This window comes from Engystomops pustulosus, chromosome 5, assembly GCF_040894005.1.
Source record: "Engystomops pustulosus chromosome 5, aEngPut4.maternal, whole genome shotgun sequence".
Lineage (NCBI taxonomy): Eukaryota > Metazoa > Chordata > Amphibia > Anura > Leptodactylidae > Engystomops > Engystomops pustulosus.
The window spans coordinates 75,723,931-75,737,362 of record NC_092415.1 but is presented as its reverse complement, the minus strand read 5'-3'; the positions used below and the strand labels follow the sequence as shown (position 1 = coordinate 75,737,362).

The window sequence follows — 13,432 nt, the reverse complement described above, 5'->3', positions numbered from 1 at the left end:
TTGAACCACCTCAAGTTCGGCTACCTCGCAGCGGCGCCCAAGCCTCCGCAGCTTCCCAGAGCTGCTCCAGTGGCTCTCAAGCCTCTGCAGCTTCCCGAAGCTGCTCCAGCAGCTCCGCAGCTTCCCGCAGCTGCTCCAGTGGCTCCGCAGCTTCCCGCATTTGCTCCAGTGACTCCGCAGCTTCCCGCAGCTGCTCCAAAGACTCTGCAGCTTCCCGCAGCTGCTCCAGAGACTCTGCAGCTTCCCAGAGCTGCTCCGGAGACTCCGCAGCTTGCCAGTGCTGCTCCAGAGACTTTGCAGTTTCCCAGAGCTGCTCCAGAGACTCCGCAGCCTCCGCAGCTTGCCAGTGCTGCTCCAGCGGCTCTCCAGAAATCGCCACTGCAGCTTGTCAGTGCTGCTCCGGCTTTTCCAGAAGCCGCTCCAGTGATTCAGCAGCTTTCCACGGCTGCGCCGGCCTCCCCTGAGGCCGTTCCAGAGTCTCCACCGGCCTCCCTGAGGCCGCTTCAGAGTCTCCCCCAGCCTCCCCTGAGGCCGCTCCGGTGTGCCTAGAGCCGACCCAGCCTGCGGCTTCCCAAATCTTCCCGATGCCTGCTCTCCTCCTAAGGTGTCTAATCACCAAGAAGAATTGAAGAAATAAGAACAGCGGGCAGAAGAAGAAGAGAAGAGGGGCCGTAAAGGGGGGGGCTACTGTCACGGTTACACCCGCGTTCCTCGGTACAGATCGCAGGTGCACCTGTGCCTGCTGCCGCGGTCCCCACGGTCCCCTGCTCTCTCTTACTTCTCCTAACTGCTCTCCTCTCTGTACTCTGGCTCCCGGCGTGTAGGCCGCATGCTTCTTCCCTGCAGTCGCACGCTCCCGCCACTAGGGGGGGCATGGACTTCTCCCAGCCTTAAAGGGCCACTGTCCTACTTATTGGCTCTGGCATTATTGGCTCTGGCATTCCCGGCTCGGCTATATAGTCTGGCGACTCCCAGCATCCCCTGCCGGATCTTCAGGTCAGTTAAAGCCTCGTTGAGCGTTTCCAGACGCCTCCGTGATTCCTGAGCGTTTCCAGACGCCTCCGTGTTCCTCTGGTGTTCCAGTATTGCAATCCTGTGGCGGTCCTGCAATCCTGTGGCGGTCCTGTAATCCAGTGGTGGGCCTGTAATCCTGTGGCGGTCCTGTATCCTAGTGGTCTTCCGAGGTCCTGCCAGCCATCCTTCCGAGGTCCTGTCATCCTGAGGTCCTGCCTTCCTGTGGTCCTGCCTGCGCTGTGTCCCTATCTTGCCTGCCACCGCGGGCCTAGTCGCACCCGTGGAGCTACCTGGTGGCTCCCTGCCGCAGCAAGACCATCCCGCTTTGTGGCGGGCTCTGGCGAAGACCAGGAGTCCACTTAGACTCCGCTCCTGGGTTGCGGCTGGTTCTTTATCTCCTGCGGTGGTCCAGGGAGTCCACAAGACTTAGTCCTAAGGTACTATCCCCATGGACTGTGACAGCAATTCAATTGGTGTAAACATATGTACTTTATTTCTATCTTACCATACTACAATCTCAAAGAATTATTCAAGTCAACACCTATGTATTTGCTTACACACAAGAATGGATTATAAATAGATTAAAATACTTTTGAATATTTTAAGTAAAAAGCTTTAGTTTTTTAATATATGGCTTTAAAAATAAAAAGAACTTATACTTACCTCTCTCCCTGCACTACCAGGCTCCTAGTGAATACAGAGGCCAGTGGTGACATGTGTTTACAGATTCTGGTTGTGTACAGACGCCAGCAGTGATGCAGTAGTAGGCGAACATCTGCAGACAAACAGAAACTGTCAGTGACCAAGAATGGGTGCCGGGAGAGGTAAGTATAAGTCTTACCATATGTCTTTCTAGTGAAGCTGTGTACTGATACAGAGCACAGATGCATGATTAATACAGTAGATTCTCTTCAATAAACAACATACCTGGCCATAATATATCAGCTTAAAAAACAATCTTGATAAACTAGCTTGCGCTACTCAAACTACAGAGGCATAGCTACCAGGAGGTCAAAGGGGTTGGAGACTCCAGGCCCAGGACTTTGGGAAGCTTTCCCAAGCTTTCATCTATGTCCATGCCTCTAGTACTTGTCAGGTAAGTATGAATGGTGCGTGTGTCTGCCAATTTGTCCGTCAGTATAACTTTTGTCTCTCCTTTCCTACTTTGGACAAACCCCTGCTATACTACTTCTATGCTAAAGTATCTGTGTGTTTCCATTTTTCACTCCCTAAATGTAAAAATCTTTTTAGTTTTCTATTTAAAGGGCTTGTTTTCTGTGTAACAAATTACACTTATAGTGATTGTATTTAATATCCCATGCTGTGTACTGGGAAGCAGCAAAAAAATTAAAAAAGCAGTGAAATTGGTTAAAAATGCATTTGCGCCAATTTCTTGTGGGCTTGGATTTTATGGCTTTTACTGTGCGCCCCAAATGACATGTCTACTTTATTCTTTGGGTCAGTGCAGTCACAAGGATACCAAATTTATGTAGGTTTTAGAATATTTTCATACATATAAAAGAAAATGAAAAACCTCCTGTATATAAAAAAAAAAATCTTGATTTTGCCATCTTCTGACGCTAATAACTTTTATATACTTCAGTGTAGCAGAGCTGTCCCAAAAATACAAAAAAAATTGAGTGCAGCTCACCCTTTTGTAGTTCTAATATATCCGGACACAGAGGAGTCAATTTCGATGTAGATCCAGCAAACTTGGAGTGCGGTCGCGTTGCCTGCAAGGACTGCAGGTGTAGTATGGAGACTGATACAAAAGTAGATCGCGGCACATCCATAAAACTTGTAGCTTTATTCAAAAAATGATTAAAAACATAGCAGGAAATAGCAGGATCCTGCTATGTTTTTAATTATTTTTGAATAAAGCAACAAGTTTTATGGATATGCCGCAATCTACTTTTGTATCAGTAGCAGAGCTATGTTTGGTGTCATTTTTTTGCGACTTTTGATGGCGTTTTCAATGCTCCCATTTTGAGGACTGTACAAACTTTTGATCATTTTTTTTATTTAATTGTTTTTGTTGACTTTGGGCGCTATTTTCTGTTACAGGGTTAAACAGTAAAATAAACAGTAAAAATCATGTTAGGCATCGCTGCATCCCAAAATGTCCACTCTATCAAAAGTATATTAACTGTTATTTGAATTTTTAGGTTTTTTAAAGGTTTTTTTTTACTTTTTTTTCGGACTCCATAGGGCACTTTAACCCTAGGTTGTCTGATTGATCCTACCATATACTGCCATCATGCAATATGGCAGTATATGGGAATTTTCCACACCATCTATTACCATGTGTAAATCGTTAAATAACAAATCAGCAAACAACCACCGGCTATGGACAAGGCTCATCCTGTGAGCCCTCTCCAAACACCTGCAGCTGACGTGTGACGTAACTATATGTCATGCGTCATTATGGGGATAAATATGCCATCTTCCAAATATAGGCATATTACAGCACTTCTACGTTTATCCATGTAAACCTAACTGGAGTTTAGACATGTGTGGTGATGCTCACCAGTACGTTATGGGAGCCCTCTCCATGCAGCGGGACCCGACTGCCGAACGTGAATACACGGCGGACGGGCGTGAACCAGTTAAATTCTACTAATTCTAAATCCACTCTGAATCTTTTTTTCTGTGATGCATTTTTTTCTACTGGTATTTTTCCTTGGTATTTTTGGCTTACAATATTCATTATCAATGTTCTTTCAGCCAAATACCAGGTTTGGTATATTGGCACTACAATGGGAGCTCTTAATACCAGAGTTTAACCATTTACTATAATCTTACATAAACTGTTGATTACATGACATTGCCATTTTTTTGCTAAGGTTTAGAAATCAGAAAGACTTTGCTCAGATGTCTTATATGTGTTGTACTTTACTGCAAGTTTGTATAGACTTAAAATGTCACTAACATTTCATCAAACTTTGTAAAAATCAATAGTACAAGTGAATACCAGAAACTACTTTGTAGTATATTACCTGTTTCTCCACTTCCTTTGACTTTTATTATGCTCTTTCCTTCCAGATTGGCTTTATACTATAAAATCTCTGCTGCTGAATTCTCTCGCCCTTGCAAGATAGTAGGAAAATCACTAAAGTAAGATTTAATAGAACTTCTGTGGAAAAGGGAGTCACAGCAGATAAGTATAGGCCAAAATAACCAGAAACTGTTATAGACACATTGGACAACAAATTTTTGCAAGCTTTTGTTGAAAGGTTAGGAATGCCTAAAAGTTAGGAACTTCCAACTCATCTTTTGTGGAAATGTTATAATATTTGACCAATATAATTGTCAAATATTGTAGGAGATTTTGAGTTATTATTCTATAATCAGCTATGTTGGTGTGAATGCTTGCTTACAATAAGATGCTATCATTTGAAGGGAAGTTTGATAAACACTACAGAATATTTTGTTATCATAATCACAATGCAGGTATTAAAAAATACCTACAAATGTCTACTATTTTGTGATTAGAATTTGACAGTTATATTTTGTTCCAAAATTGCTACTCGTTATATGTCCACATCTGGATTCTAAACATATATCAGGCACAACACTTGTTGCAGCAAACTTTACTATGTGAGTGGAAAAGTCACAAAATGCAAGTATAAAAAAAAAAAGGGAAAAGACTAAGATAAATGAAACCCAGTATGTGTATATGTGACCTATTGTTTTCAGAAGTCAGGACGGCTTACATACAGTAGCTATGTTTTCTGACTTTCTGCTGCAAGATTTTTCTGTGTCATCGGAATCATTTTGCAAGCTGGTCACTACTGCGATGATTCACTGCTGTTCCAAATAGTCTTCATTTTAAAATAATGATGCTCTTTGCAGGAGTCCCAGAGCTTTAAATGACCTTACACACATTTCCTGATGGAGAAATGTAAACTTTTTTTCTGCTTTTTTTTAAATATAGCAGAAACTTTGTATTGATTTTTATTCACGGTAAGATACAATATATGGAGGGTCTCGGTTCGACAGCAAAGTGAAATAGTGATAACAAACTATAGGCCTAGCATGAGCAGCTTGGGACCATCCCATCTCTTCTTGTTGGTGGAACATTCTCTATACTATTCTCTGATATCACTGGCAGATTGAAGAGCACTGGTTGGGCGATAGACTGAGATGGGAGAAGAGAGATAGGGAGGTGAAGCATTTTAAAGTGAATACGGAAGGAGATAGGAAGCCAATGGAATGATTGTTACAAACTGGAAGCAACCGTGTAGCGTTTGGTCTGAAAGACCAGCCTGGCTGCTGCATTTAGAATAGATTGTAGAGGAGAGAGTTTAGTGAGTGGAAGACCAATAATTAGGGAGTAGTTTAGTAGTCTAGTCAAGAGTGAATAAGCGCAGAAATGAGCATTTTAGACGTTTTTATTGTCAGGCATGGGTGGATTTTGGAGATCTTTCTGAGATGCATGGGGCAAGAGTGAGCAAGAGACTGAATACATGGTGAAAAGGAGAGGTCAGAGTCCACCACAACCTCAAGATAGCGGGCCTGCTGCCTCGGTGCTATATTGATCCCACAGACCGAGATGGAGAAATCATGGTTGGGTCGGTTAGTATATGGTGGAAAGACAAGAAGTTCAGTTTTAGAAAGATTACGTTTAAAGAAGAAAGAGGACATGAAGTTGGAGACAGCAGTCAGATAATCACTAGTGTTCTGGATTAAGAAAGGGGTGATGAAGAAATATATAGCTGGGTATCATCAGCATAGAGATGGGTTTGTCCAATGGGGGCAGTACAGAGGGAGAAGAGAAGAGGAGCTAGGACTAAGCCCTAGGGAACCCCAAAACTGTGAGAAAGATAAGAGAAAAATCCAGAAAAGGAGACACTGAAAGTGCGGTCAGAGAGATAGGAAGAAAATCAAGAGAGTGCAGTGTCCTTTAGGCCAATGGAGTTTGTGAAATCATTTAGTATCCAAATCCGGTTTTAAACTTCTCCACAACAGTATCACAGACCCGCCTGGTGTGTTCCTTGCTCTTTATGATGATCTCTGCTTTAAACAGAACCCAGAATCACAGAGCAGGTATATTTCTATGGAGACTTGATTACACACAGGTGGATTATATTTATCATCATTAGGCCATTTGAACTTGTGGAGTGAGTTTGCTGCATTGAAAGTAAAGGGGCCGAATAATATTGCACGCCCCACTTTTCAGTTTATTTTTTTTACAAAAGTTTAAAACATCCAATGAATTTCGTTCCACTTCACAATTGTGTCCCCTATTTGTACATGCTCTCTGCCGATAGCAAATAGTTTTTCAGCACAAAAAAATGCGCCGGAGCTGAAGACAAAAGAGGACCTGTGGGAGGCGTCAGTAAGGTGAGTACAGATTTCTTCTTTTTTTAGGCTGGGCAGGGGGCTGCTGGCTATATACGGGGAGTGGGGGGGTCAGGCACTGGCCATATAGGGGTGAAGGCACTGGCTAAATATGGGGGGTGCAGGCACTGGCTTTATGCTGGGGGCAGGACTGGCTATATACTGGGGGCAGGTATTGGCTATATACGGGGGGGCAGGCACTTGCTATATACTGGGGAGCAGGAAGTGGCTATACAGTGTTGAGCAGGCACTGGCTAAATACGGGTGGGTGCAGGCACTGGCTATATACTGGGGGCAGGCACTGGTTTTATACTAGGTGGCTAGCTATATACTGGGGCAAGGGGCTACTGGCTATATACTGGGGGGATTCTGGCTATATACTGGAGGACATGAGGCCAATGCATTTCCCACTCTCGCCTTATACTCGAGTCAAAAGGTTTTCCCATTTATTTGCATTAAAATTAGGTACCTTCGCTTAAACTCGGGGCTGCTTATACTCGAGTATATAAGGTATATATACATCATAAGAATAAAGGAAAAAGAAACGGCTTGAACCAGTGTGATAAATGTCTTTCAATCAGGTTTTCCACAGTGCGGAGGTGAAGGAAGGTCACAGATCTGCTCCAAGATATCCAAGGTAAAACAAAAGGTGGTTGCTCCAGCGTGGAATAGGAAAAAACTGAATAATAGAAAAAGCAAAACCTGCACAGCTCAAAATATATAATCCAAATAAACAATGTGGTGCCTGCAAATGCCAACACACTAATGAAACTATCCAGTGAACAAAAAGACAAAGAGAAATGTGTACAGGCAAAAAATGTATATACAAATCTTTTATTGATACTAAATCATTACCTGACAACAAATATTATGTTAAAAACCCTTAAAAAGTACATCTGTACATATCCCCTAGACCAGTGGTGGCGAATCTATGGCACTGGTGCCAGAGGTGGCACTCAGAGCCCAATCTGTGGGCACCCATGCCATCACCAGAGAGGACTCCAGGTATCTTCCTGAAGTTACAGACAGCCCAGGACTTGCTGTGCACAGAGCTATTTTAAAGTGACAGCTCTACCTGGGACCACTGGAGGAGTGGGAAGGTGTGGACAGATCTGGATTATCATTGTAGCTCCTGCTCCTGCCCTGACAATTCTTCCTGTTTATGGGACCCTGGAGGGAAGCTACAATGATCATCCATATTTCTTCTATTTTCAGCTTTATTGGGGTCCTCAGGTGCTGATATTAATGAAAGTTGTGACAGAGCAGGGAGTATAAACCACTAATTAAATTTCTGTGTTGGTACTTTGCGATAAATAAGTGGGTCTTGGTTGTAGTTTGGGCACTCGGTCTCTAAAAGGTTCACCATCACTGCCCTAGATCCTTGTACCAGACCATGATAAGCTGATACAAATCACATAGTATTCTATACCAGGTAAAAATCTTCTAGCTGCATCAACCATCCATGTGGACAATTTTGTAGTGAAAAAATATATGGCAATAACATCAAATACAGACAGTAACACACCCAATGGAAGTAATGGCGCAGTCATTACAAACATGAATTGTCGGTACATAGTTACCTATCCATTATTCAGGTGGCAGCCAGTATAACAAACATATGTGAGAAAAATCCCCACGCGTTTCATCGCTTATTGCGACTTCCTCAGGGGTCCACTGATGGTAGACCACTTACACTTACTGTACATGCTCATCTCATCTCCTGCAGACCAGAACTGCCGTTTTTATATTCTTGAAGCTCTGCAATTTATTATAAAATATTTAAATAAGCCTTATGGGCTCTAAGGGTGTCATTGGAGCCCCTCTGCTGTGTTCTAATTTATTCACTTCTTGTCCCACCATTATCCCAGGCAAGTTACAATAAATCCAAGCACTCCTTGGTATAATGCCAGAAACAGTGATATTTATTTACAGTGATCAAGCTGTGACGTTTCGGCTCAAGGTCGGTACAAAACACACAGTGACATCTCTGGGACTGACAGACTGGCTCTCCATACATTACTCCAAAACAAGGAGATTATTATCAAACTCGCCGACAATGGCCGGAGCCTTGGTAATAATGGACAAACACGATTACGTGGAAGAATGCCTACGTCAACTGAATGATGAGCAAATTTATCTTAAATTACCAAATGATCCAACTCCCCAAATCAGGTCTCAGATACAAAACATATTGCACATCTACCTAGAAAAAGGCATCATCCCCACATCTACATCCCAGTTTCTGACCAATCCCCATCCCGTCATACCAGTCTTTTACATTTTACCTAAGATACATAAACGTCTCAATAAACCACCAGGTAGATCCATTGTAGCCTCCGCCGATTCCATCCTGTCTCCATTATCAATATTTTTGGAAAAAATTCTCACACCCTTGGTCCGCAATACACAATCATTTCTCCTGGACACTTCAACATTCCTCCACCTTATTCACTCACTAGGTCCTATTCCCTCCTCAGCTCGGCTGGTCACATGGGACGTGATCAGTCTCTATACATCTATCCAACACACAAAGGGTATCCAGGCAGTGAGAGAAATTCTGACTGAACATACAGTAGAACCTTCTAGAATTGACTTCTACATTGACTTACTTACTTTGGTCCTGGAACAAAATTACTTTATGTTCCAGGACCAATATTTTCTTCAACTCCAAGGGACAGCCATGGGCTCGAATGTAGCACCCCCATATGCCAACTGCTACATGGACAATTTTGAGAAAAACTTTCTCTACCACCATCCCCTTTTTAATCAGCACGTGATTACATACAGAAGATACATTGATGACATCTTCTGTATCTGGGATGGCTCTATTGAAATACTACTAGAATTCCAGTGCTACATGAACTCCGTATATCCAGAATTACAGTTCACCCTACACCCTGGCCCTAAGACCATTAGCTTTCTGGACACCACTACCCATCAATAGTTCAGGACTCCTCTCCACAGATCTCTACTGTAAAGACACTGACAGGAACAGCCTCTTACACTTCACCAGTTGTCACTCTCCCGCCACCATCCAGGCTATACCAAGGTCACAATTTACTCGAGTCAGACATTTAGTCAGTGACACATACAAACCACTCGCCTTCAAGAAATGGCAGACAGATTCAGGGAACGAGGATATCCTGAACACATTGTCAAAAACAACATGACAGTTCGGAACACTACATCCAATCCCATATCATCCAGTTCTAGAATACCATTTGTACACATGTACCATCCAGTCTATTTTAAGTAGAGCCTTACCAGAAATCCCAGAATTCCAACAATCCCTCTTACCATGCCGCAAACGTCCAAAGAACCTCAGAGATTCCCTTAGCAGAGCTGATATAGGTTCTAACTCACACACATCACGTCAGCAATTTCTCCGCACACCTAAGAAAGGTCATGTTCACAGTGTACTAATGTACTCAAAGGCAATACATTCTACCACCCCCACACGGGTCAATCATACCCTATTAGGGGATACTTTACCTGTGACACGAATTTTGTGGTATACCTCATTAAATATCCATGTGGCCTCATCTACGTGGAGGAGATGACCCAGAGGGTCAGTGACCGTATAGGTCAACACAAATCTACCATCAGGACTAACAACTTGTTATAACCAGTCCCTGCTCATTTCCACATGAGACGGCACAACGTGGCAGAGCTATGTTTTCAGGTTCTGGAACATGTACCAAGGCAAAGGAGAGGAGGAAATTGAATCCATCTATTAAAAAAACGTGAATCCTACTGGATTCACACCTTACAGACTTCACATAAATCTAAGATATACCTTATTTTCTTTCCCTAGAGACCATAGAAATATTCCATTCATCTGGTGGTAAGATCACCCACACATTACCCACCAACTCCCTTCCACTCCCTCCTCTATCCCCCCTACCTCTTCCTCCTTACCCATATTCTTCCATTTATTCCAAATACAGTGTCTATCTACCTCCCCTCCCCATCTAGGGCCATTCCATTGGTCCACTCATCAAATATTGTCCAGTAAGTTTGCAATACCAGCAATCACTTACTCTATCAGCCAGTGATACATATTGCAGCACAGGTCAACGCCAGCTTGACCAACCAACACTATCTCCCTCCACAACATACACTCATACTTACCTATATTCCAACCTGATGTTCCGATCCCATTTCGCTGCTTGCCAGACGCTCGCTGGTCCCCATGACAACACATCCTCGCGATCTTCCACTAAGACTCGCGCATGCGCAGATTCCCTCTCCTCCGGACAGCAGCGACACACTTTGGCACCGGACCGCCCAGAGGCAGACCCTCCCCTCCGATCTATCAATCCCCTGACACGAGCTAACGCGTCACCGGCGTCCCACGTGACATACGCATCACCCAGTGGGACGTTCCGGAGGCGGGCTTTATGCCATTTAAACCGCCGACACCACAACAAACAGCAGCGTGCCTTCCAGCTGACACATAGGGGCAGATTTATCAAGCTATCTGAAAGTCACAATATTTCTAGTTGCCCATGGCAACTAATCACAGCTCCCCTTTAAAATATTCATGCGCACTGGTAAAATGAAAGCCGAGCTGTGATTGGTCGACATGGGCTACTAGAAACTTGATAAATCTGCCCCATAGTGTCCATTCCAGATGCCCGCCATACCAGCCAGCCTGACCTTTTCCCTTCTATTTGATAGGTAACTATGTTTCTTTTCGCTTTCAGATGTTTTATACTGCCCTATAATATTATCAATGCTAATTCTACCACGTCACCGAGGATATTGTGGCTGTCTCCAATATAACCATAATGTATACCCTGGATACCCTTTTACTTTGTACCATTATATCCTATGCTAAACATCATGTTATATATAAACCAGAGATTTAGGCACTTTGATCACTGTTAATAGGTAACTCTAGTATAGCTTGTCTTTACCTGTTTACCAATGTACTTATTTTGGTCATCTACTTGTTCCGCCCACATGCTTATATGTATTGTGCATTATGTCTTATAGTGTTTGACAAAGGCCCGAATCGGGCCGAAACGTCACAGCTTGATCACTGTAAATAAATATCACTGTTTCTGGCATTATACCAAGGAGTGCTTGAATTCATTGTAACTTGGCATAATTGGGGTGGGTACCCTAATCTGCAATAGCACCCAGTGTCGATGTGTGACCACACAAGAAGATTACATTATCCCAGGCAGAGAGTCAGTGAAGTCACCCGGCACGCTGTAAATCCTGCACATGTATCGCACATGTGTTTGAAGTGAGCCACCCCCAAGGCATAAGGACCTGCAGAAATCCTCTGTAAATCCTGCACATGTATCGCGCATGTGTTTGAAGTGAGCCACCCCCCAGGCATAAGGACCTGCAGAAAGCACTTTTCAAAAAGTGAGCACAAAGGTGGGGGCTGAGAACTGAGCAGTCTTGAGCACAGACAAGTCACCTGTCGTTTTTTGAAATGCAACCAAACCAAGGCCCAATCCCTAGAACTACACAGAGGATTCTGTCAGGGTGTAAAGTGAGTTATAACACACAATTATATTGTAATGCAAATGCTTAGACAAGGCAGGAAGGCATATTCTCAATGCAGCTGTAATGGGCTTCTGTAACTCGTCTTTAGTGAAAATAAGGTCCCTGGTGACAGGATCCCTTTAAAAAAAAAAAACTAAAGAACCTATCCTGTACGCAACCCAGGAACTGCCTGTAAATAAATATGCTAACTTTTTCTTATTATTTTTACATACATATTTGTACATAAACCCTCCACTTTGATGTGAGTTTTACGTAAAAATAAATGATGTTTTCATAAATTTGTTTTACATTTTTTGCATGATGGTGCTACAGGCTGTCAAGACGAGCGCAATTGCCAGATTGCTTTAAAAAAATATATAGGTTTTAGGGATGCCTTTACTCGCTATATTTTACAGATGGTGAGTGTAAAATTTCTGAAAAGCTGATTTTTGGTTATTTCAGTGAATTTGTGATGATTTATTCATGTGAACATATGTCTATGATGTATCTATTAAATCTACACATGTTCATCTATTACATTTAGGAAGAGTGCCGCAAGTTATTTTTTTCTTGGGTACATCTTTTTCCATGAATCAAAATTGAATGAAGGTGCCTAGAACTCCTTAATACAATTCTAAAAAATGGGAGAAGTGTCTGCTTTCAGAAAATATATGTTTTGTTGAGATTTAGTATAATTATTTATGCTGTATTTTTGGTTTTAATTCTACATGGCAAAACTGAAAACTCACACCAATAAAGCAACAATTTTTTTTAGGAGCGACTGGCAGGTAAAGGGTTAAAGGACCATGGGGCACATTTACTTACCCAGTCCAGTTGTGATCTCACAGCGCATTGTCCGACGAGGGTCGGGTCTGTCGGGACTCACTAAGGTCGTGCGGCCGATATCCAGCTGGTGCCGCTGTTGCGCCGAGGACCTTCTTCTTCCTGGTGCATGTAAGTGCATGATCTTGCGACACAATTTTTAAATAAAATTCTGCGGTTTGTCCGAATCCGCCGGGTTGTATGACGAACACGCCCACCAATTTCTGTTGCGGCGCTGATGAGCCACAATCCGATCGCGTGCTCTAAAACCTGGGGCAATTCATCGCAAAACGGAAATATTCGGGAAAACCTGACGGAATCGCGGCCGCTGGACCCTTAGTAAATGTGCCCCCATGTGTCCGTCTTTCACAGATTAATCAGACTATAGTTCATGAGAATCAATGAAAAACAAAAGTCCAATGGATGCAGATTGGCTGAGAGAAATGCACACCAACATCCGTTTTTTACGGTTGGTTGTGGACATCTAGCCTTATGTCTGGGACAGACAGGTTGAAATGGCTGAGTAATAATTAACAGGATTCAAAAATCTTCTATATAGACAATGTTAATCCAACAAGCTCCTCATGTGATGCAAAGAAATAAGTGATTTTTAACACACATGTTGATTGGAATTTGTATAAGACCTATCCACTTTGCTGCTTAAGTAAATTTACTGTGGATTACACAATTCCAATGAGGCTAACCCGCAGCTAAGCCATCCCATTTGTCTCCTGATCTAGAGATGCGCTCACAT

General features: G+C 42.9%; 1 protein-coding gene across 3 annotated transcripts in view; it reads right to left on the bottom strand.

Moving 5' to 3' along the window:
* KCNG2 (potassium voltage-gated channel modifier subfamily G member 2) overlaps positions 1-13,432 on the bottom strand; it is a 112,999-nt gene that overhangs the window by 43,639 nt on the left and 55,928 nt on the right. The window contains exon 2 of one of the 3 annotated variants that reach the window (XM_072152390.1): positions 1,678-1,789. The exons of 1 other annotated variant lie outside the window; for it this stretch is intronic. The gene's annotated coding sequence lies outside the window, so the exon portion shown is untranslated. Of the gene's footprint in view, positions 1-1,677; positions 1,790-4,010; positions 4,126-13,432 lie in introns of those variants that run through there. One more of the 3 variants, XM_072152391.1, reaches the window with a different exon arrangement.